An 8,365-nucleotide genomic window follows, 5' to 3' on the forward strand; every position below is an offset into this window, starting at 1 on the left:
ATAACTATCCAATATTCTATACGATGAAGCATTAGCTAGTCGAATGGTTATTTTATAATTTTTTCTTTTCATCTTAGTAGGTATCCTACAGTCACCTGCACTTCTCTATTTTATCCGCATGCTTTTTTAATCTCGTGAATAACATTCTCTTCAATCTTTCATTTCTTATGAACAGTTGATCTTAAATATTAAAAAATATTAACTTCACGGTCCTTAATTTTCACTCTACCTTTATCTCCATTTCTAATTTTTTTAGTACCATATTTCATGCATTCCATCTTAATTTTACTTAATCTAAAATTATTCCATAATTTCAACTTATGATCAACTCTGACCTCAATTTCATCCGCTAAAACTATATCACCCATAAATAATATATATTAAAAAAATATCATCCTAAATATGCTTAGTAAATGCATCTATAATTAATATTAAAAAACAAAGGTAATAATGCCATTATGATTATGATAGGTGGTTTAAGTATGATAAATACAACTTTCAAATATTCCACGTCAGTTAGAACTGGACAATTAAACCATGATACAAGGGAGAGGGATTCATTTTTTTCCCTTTTCTAAAAAAATATCTTCTCTAAAAATTTTTAAGAGAGAATTGTTTCTCCATTTTATTTGTTTAATATGGATAAGTTGGTTGGTTTGGTTGGCTAAGAATTGATCTCGATTTGTTGCTTTGTGTGGTCACATGCTTGAATTTCTCCATCATCCCTGCCCTGCTTTATTTGACGATGTCAGACCGGGGCTGAGCTGGCATTTTGTCCTTGCCTTCCATATTTCAGTGCATGATACGTTTTGGACGATATGATTCAATGACGCATTAATGATCATCACAGTATCACACGGTCCTGGGTCTCAGATCCAGCAGACAAACCATCGGCCGCGGGGTCCCACCACTCCGACCTGCAAATTTTTTTTTTTTTTTTATAAAAACCACTGCTCATATCATATATCTCCAACGTAAATACAACATGTCAAATCACGAAAAAGTAAAAGATACAAAGAATGATGGACGTCTAATACAGACATCCAAAGAAAATCTCCGGAATGCCGGACAACAAAGAAGGCGACCCAGTCTGCAGCCATGTTCACCTCCCTGAACACGTATCCTATCTGAACATCACATATCAACCGAGCCATCCTACAGATCTCCCGGATGAGGGAATGACTATCCCCAAACCGATCTGCCCCTCGAGGTAGACCCGCTCCACACCAAGTATCTGCCACGCATAGCATATACCCTCCCAAGCTGCCCGCAGCTCTGCCTCGACCACTGTAAGTCCTGGCATGTGCCGCCCTCCTGTTGCAATCATCCTACCAAGGTAGTCTCTGATCACAAATCCAACCCCTCCAGTCACACCATCCACTGACCGACTGCCGTCGAAATTTACTTTGAGATAGCTAAGAGATGGGGGTACCCAAGAAACAAGGGCAAACAGGGGCGCTGAAGCAGCGTGAACGATACCCCAGATGTCCCTGGCTATCCCAAAAGAAAATCCAACGGTAGCCGCAAGAACCTCCCTCGCATATAGCATCGCTCTGTCCACCACCATCCTCGGGGGCGACCTCCTCCCCTCAAATAGGCCGGTATTCCTGTCCAACCAAATGTAGTAGGACAAGTATGCCACCAAAATTCCTGCCTCAGCAGATCTGGGACTCAACATGGACACTCTCAGCAGGTGAATCATATCCTGCGCAAGAACCACCGAGTCGGATAGTGGGATCGGTGACCTCCTCCATATCTCTCGGGCTCTAAGGCACTGCAGTAGGACATGCTCGGTTGTCTCCTCGATATCCGCACACTCCTCACAGCATTGAGAGACCACCATGCCATGCCGGACTAACAAGCTCCTCGCAGGAAGGCAGCCCCAGGCCACCTTCCAAATGAATAGCGCCACACGGGGGTGAATCCGCAGCCTCCATATCCAACCACCTTCAATCTGACGAGCTGGCTCCCTACCGATCAAGGCATGAAGATCTCTAGCTCGAACCCGCGACCGACCTGTCAGCATCCATACTAGCTTGGCAACCCCCCCCCCCCCCCCCCCCCCCCGGCGGGAACCGGAAGAGATAGAACCGACTCCGCCAACTGCTCCCCAAAAGCCTTCCGGATAAGCTCCTCCCTCCATCGACCCCCCTCTAAAGTCAGCAGCTCGCTAACCCTGCAGCCTGCTAATCTCATCGAATCCACTATGGTCGGTATGCGACAGATCGGCAGCTTGGTCACCTAGCTATCATCCAGCACATCAATAGAACGACCATCATCTATGATCCATCTGATCTCCGAAAGCACCACCGCGGCTCTAGTACACGTCTCCCTCCAAACCGGTGAGTGGTGACGGCCAGCTCGCACCCCGGGAACCAAAGCGCCATACTTGGCCCTCATCAACGAGGACCACATACTCTCGGGCTCGAGCACAAATCTAACCGCGTGTCTAGCCGCTAAGGCCTCCCGCCTCACCACCAGGGACTGCACCCCCAAATCTCCGTAGCTAATCGGCTAGCACACAACATCCCATGCCATCAAATGGACCCCACCTCTGCCACTGCTCCTCCCCCAAATAAAATTCCTGAGTAGCTGCTCAAGGGACCTCAAGACTGTAACTGGAATGATGACGTTGGAAAGTAGGTAGATAGGGAACGAGGTAAGAACTGATCAAACCAGAGTGATCCTACCCATCATAGAAAGTGTATGCATCTGCCACCCCTCTAATCTGCATCTGATACTGAGCTCCAGGGATGTACAGTCCCTACGCCGTAGCCACTGGCCCGAGAGTGGGACCCCCAAGTATGTCATCGTACCCTCCTGCTCTCCTATCCCCAGGATCTCCAATATAGACCGCCTCACCGCCACTTTGGTCTTCGAGCTGAAAGTAATAGCTGACTTGGTCAAATTGACCCGCTGTCCCGATGCTGCACAGTAATCCCGAAGAATCTGACAAATAACCCGGGCCGCCTGCCGCGATGACCTGGCAGAAGCAAACAGTCATCAGCAAAAAGCAAGTGGGAGATCGGAGGGCCCCCTACCGCCGGTCTGTAAACCTCCAACTTCTGAGTAGCTACTGCCTGTCGTAGGGATCTAGATAGTGCATCTACACAAATAATGAATAATAGGGGAGAAAGAGGGCATCCCTGGCGCAACCCCCCTGACGACATAAAGAAGCGGGACGGCGTACCGTTCACCAAAATAGCAAAGGAGGGAGCACGAACGCAGCCCATCACCCATCTGATTCAAGTCTCATGAAATCCGAACCCTTGCAAGGACTGCTGCAAAAAATCCCATCTCACCCTATCATAGGCCCTCTCCATGTCAAGCTTGATCCCCATCAAGCTCCTCCTCACCGGAGCCCTGCCGAGATCAAACATGAACTCCTGGGCAATAAGCACATTGTCAGATATACTCCATGTCAGATTATCCCTGCACATGTTGCGATGATCGCAGCAGAAAGACACGCGCGGGTTGTTCATCTCATGAACTTTCTAGGGAACGTAGATTTCAAAAATTTTCTAAAGTTCTCTAACTCCGATTTATGAAATCTAAAGGAAAGATTAAAATTAAAAGACTAGATTAATTTCAGATCTATTACAATTCCTAATTGTATAGAATTTATAAAGATTTAATTTTTACCTTTGAGCGGGTAGAACTTCACCGCTATCTGATGATCGTAGAATTTCTGGTTCTCTTGAAGCCGCACAAGCGTCCGGCCTCTACAGTTATCCACACGAGGTACACATTGTTCCAAAATCTCACCGGGGTGCTAGCTCCCTTGCAGAGATCACCTTTGATGACTGAATTCCTCTCTTTTGAATCAACTCTTTGACTCCTTTAAGAGGAAGAAGAAGAAGGATGAAGAGGAGGAAGAAGAAGACGCTTCTTCTTCTTTTTATTTTGCTCACGCCAAGGAGGGAGAAGGGAGAAAGGGTGGCGGCAGCAAGAAGCTTCAATTGCTCTTATGTTTCACGCCATGACCCTTTAAATAGGCATCTCATGCCCATATAAATAAGAAATAATTTCAGAGATCAATCACTCCTTGATTCATCCTTCCAAAATCTGCAACACCCCCTTACTTAAAAGAGATTAGAGAGAATCCAAGGGCACTCCTCATGCCATGTGGCAATCCGCGTGAAAAGGAAGGAGGGCTATCAGCCCTCCATGTGGCATGGACCAAATAAGTAAGGAGGGGCGTTCTTCATGTGTGTGAGAAGGAGGAGGGGCGGACGCCCCTCCTTCTTTCCTTCTTTGCTTCACACTCATGAAGGAAGGGTTCTATCCCTTCCTTCCATGCATTAGCCTCCTAATCCAATTAGGAATTACATGGTCCCACGTTATTAATTGAATTCTAATCCAATTAGAACCTAATGTGTCCTTCAAATTGATTCATATGAGTCCTAATCTAATTAGGATTCAAATTGGACTAAATTCCTTATATAATAAGGAGTTCTAATTAATTAGGCCTTCCCATCCTTATCCAATAAGGTTGAGCCTAATTTAGTAAGGTCCAATTGAATCAATTAAATTACAATTCAATTGCAAATCCTTCTTCTTTAACTCACTAACTCTTAGCGGGTTAAACTAATTATCAATCAAATTGACAATCAATTTTAATTTCGATTCTAAATTGTAATCCAACCTTCGAAACGATCAAAACCTCTATTATGTGTGACCCTATAGGTTCTATTCTGTCTGCTAGTGAGATATATTGTGATCTCCATCTCAATAACATTGAAACTCCTTTCAATGGGTTGAAACGATTTCAACTTTACTCTTAGGGTTCACTGATCACCAAGTGAATGCCTTCGAGTTTCACAATCCATTAGTGACACCTAGCAGCATATAGTGACAACCCAGCAGAACGGAAAGGATGAACCTCTAGGTGTAGTTAGCGTATGATACAGTATCTCTATCATGGATTCCGACATGACGGAGGTTATGGATAACTCCTCAAACCCCATTGTCTGTCTTATGTCGGATTTATTTGACTCAAGTTCGAGATTGGAAAACTCTTTTTTCAGAACTGCCCTGGCCAAGGTCTTTCGAACTTAGTCTCATAAATCACATAGGATCACTCCTAGTCTATCAAGGTCGATAGAATCCTTCTAAATGCAACCCTAATCCGACAGTAAAACTACTGTAGCCAATCTGCACCACAAGGACCCTTAGGGCCTATGTTTATGTGCTCGTCAAACTACAGCAATCTCACCGTGATTAGCTGAGGCATCGCAGGTCTAAGTACTAGTCATACAACTGCAGCATCAAGTAAGTCATTGACGAGTGGATAGATATCCAAGTGACTTCTTGCTTTGGTCACGCTCAGTACCCTTGTTCTCTAACAAGCACTTGCACAATCACCCCAGTGTCGCCACACTGTGGACTTAAGACCCGTCCATCAAGGAAAGTGATATGTGCACTAATCTTATCGGATCGATCACCGTCCTTCGTGATGATCCATCGATCAGGAGCTATTCAGGAATTAACTATTAATTACACATGCCTTAAATTCTCAACTTTTGAGAATATGTGTTATCATTTCATTAATCCCTAGGACGATTCATGGACATATAATAACATGAATGAAGAAAATGCCTAATTTTATTAATTAATAAAAGATCAAATACAAATTTTATGCCTCCAGAATAATTACAATGTGTCTGCCAAATTGGCTTCTAGGGTATACTCCTAACAATCTCCCACTTGCACTAAAGCTAATCAGATATATATCTAAGCCCCATCTTCTCAAAATGTGCTTCTGTCTTTTGCTGACTTAGCTGCTTAGTGAATGGGTCTGCCATGTTATCTTTGGAGTCTACTCTCTGCACCTCTACATAATTTTTTTTGAGGTAGTCGTGTATCAGGTGATATCGTCGCTCTATGTGCTTGGACTTCTGGTGAGACATCGGCTCCTTAGCCAATGCTATGGCGCCATTGTTGTCGCAATAGAGTGTGATAGCATCTGATGACATCACGCCTAACTCTTCAACAAAATTTTTTGTACCAGAATACTTTCTTTACAGCTTCAGAGGCGGCAATGTACTCAGCTTTTATGGTACAATCTGCAATGATTGGTTGTTTGGAACTCTTCCAATTTACCGAACCACCATTGCACAAGAACACATATCCTGATGTAGACTTTCTATCATCAATGTCAGTCATAAAGTCTGAATCTGTGTATCCTTCTACCTTTAATTTTGATCCTCCTCCAAAAACTAAGAACATATCCTTAGTTCTTCTCAAGTACTTAAGAATGTTCTTCACAGCTGTCCAGTTCTCTTCGCCTGGATTTGACTGATATATGCTCTTGATACTCACAACATGTGCTATATCAGATCGTGTACATAGCATGGCATACAAGAGGCTTCCTAGAGCCAAAGCATAAGGGATCTTGCTCATGCGTTGAATCTCTTCAGATGTGTTGGGGCACATCTTCTTAGAGAGATGAATCCCATGCCTAAGGGGTAGTAATCCTCTTTTAGAGTTTTCCATGCTGAACCTCTTCAGCACTTCCTTTATGTACATTTTCTATGACAGGTAAGCATCCTTTTAGATCTATCTCTATAGACCTTAATTTTCCAAAATGTAGGATGCTTCTCCAAGGTCTTTCATGGAGAATTCCTTAGACAACCATACCTTGACCGAAGTAAACATGGAAATTTCATTCCCAATTAGGAGGATATCATCCACGTACAATATGAGGAATACAATAGCCCTCCCACTAACCTTTTATAAATACACGGTTCCTCTTCGTTCTTGATGAAATCAGACGATTTGATTACATCGTTGAAACGAGTGTTCCAACTCCGAGATGCTTGCTTTAGTCCATAGATGGACCTTTGCAGTTTGCAGACCTTGTGATCTCCATTATTGGAAGTGAAACCCAAAGGCTACTCCACATAGATATCTTCTTCAAGATATCCATTTAGAAAAATAGTTTTCACATCTATTTGTCATATCTTATAATCATGATATGCTGCAATGGCAAGCAATGTTTGAATGGACTTCAGCATGGCTATAGGTGAAAAGGTTTTCTGATAGTCAATGCCTTCGCACTGATTATAACCTTTCGCCACTAGCCTTGCCTTATAGGTCTCTACCTGGCCATCCAAACTTATTTTTCTCTTGTAGATCCATTTACATCCAATTGGTACTATACCTTCTGGTCGATCTACTAAGGTCCATACTTAGTTGGTATGCATGGAGTCCATCTCTGACTTCATTGCTTCCAACCATTTCTCGGAATTAATGTCTAACATCGTCTCGTTGTAGTTATTGGGATCTTTAGAATGATACCTATTTCCCACGAGGAATACTTTCCCTACTTCCTCTGTAAGCATACCTAGGTACCTTTCAGGAGGATGGGAAATTCTACTAGATCTACGAGGTGGAGGAGGTTCTATGTGTATTGGCTCAATGTGAATAGGTTCTATAGGTACAGTAGCTCGTTGCTCTTTAGAAACTTTCTTTTCGAGCTTAATTTTTCTCCCACTGTCTTTATCAAGGATAAACTGTTTTTCCAGAAAGACAACATGTCGGCTCACAAATACTTTGTGATCCTCTGGGACGTAAAAATTGTATCATAATGTCTCCTTAGGATATCCTATAAAACGAGCACTAACTGTCCTAGTCTCTAACTTGTCCGTCTGTTGTCGTTTGACGTGGGCCGGACTTCTCCAACTCTTGAGATGACCAAGACTTGGTTTCTTACCATGTCATATCTCATAGGTGTGGTAGGAACAGACTTAGAGGAAACTCTATTCAATATATAAATTGCTGAAAGTAGGGCATCTCCCCAAAGGAATAAGGGTAAATCAGTGAAGCTCATCATGGATCTGACCATATCCAATAGGGCCTGATTCCTCCTCTCTGACACTCCATTGTGCTAAGGTCTTCTAGGAGGGGTCTATTATGAAACTATACTATTTTCTTTAAGATAATCATGAAATTCTTCACTAAGGTATTTGCCTCCTCGATCCGATCAAAGAACCTTAATAAGTTTTTCTGTTTGTTTTTCTACTTCATATTTAAACTCTTTGAACCTTTCAAAAGCTTCAGACTTGTATCCCATAAGATACACATACCCATACCAAGAACAATCATCAGTAAATGTTATGAAGTAAGAATAACCTCCCCTAGCTTGCACATCGAATGGGCCGTACACATCAGTGTGTACTAGGGTATGTATTTCAGTAGACCTCTCTCCGTGTCCTACAAAGGATAATTTGGCCATTTTTTCTTGAAGGCAGGATTCACAAATCGGATATGACTCGGAAGTCAATGAGCCTAGAAGCCCATGTTTCTCCAATTTGTTTATTCTGTCTTCTCCTATATGACCAAGCCTGAGGTGCCACAAATACTT

Source organism: Phoenix dactylifera, unplaced genomic scaffold (assembly GCF_009389715.1).
Source record: "Phoenix dactylifera cultivar Barhee BC4 unplaced genomic scaffold, palm_55x_up_171113_PBpolish2nd_filt_p 001486F, whole genome shotgun sequence".
NCBI classification, from domain to species: Eukaryota; Viridiplantae; Streptophyta; class Magnoliopsida; order Arecales; family Arecaceae; genus Phoenix; species Phoenix dactylifera.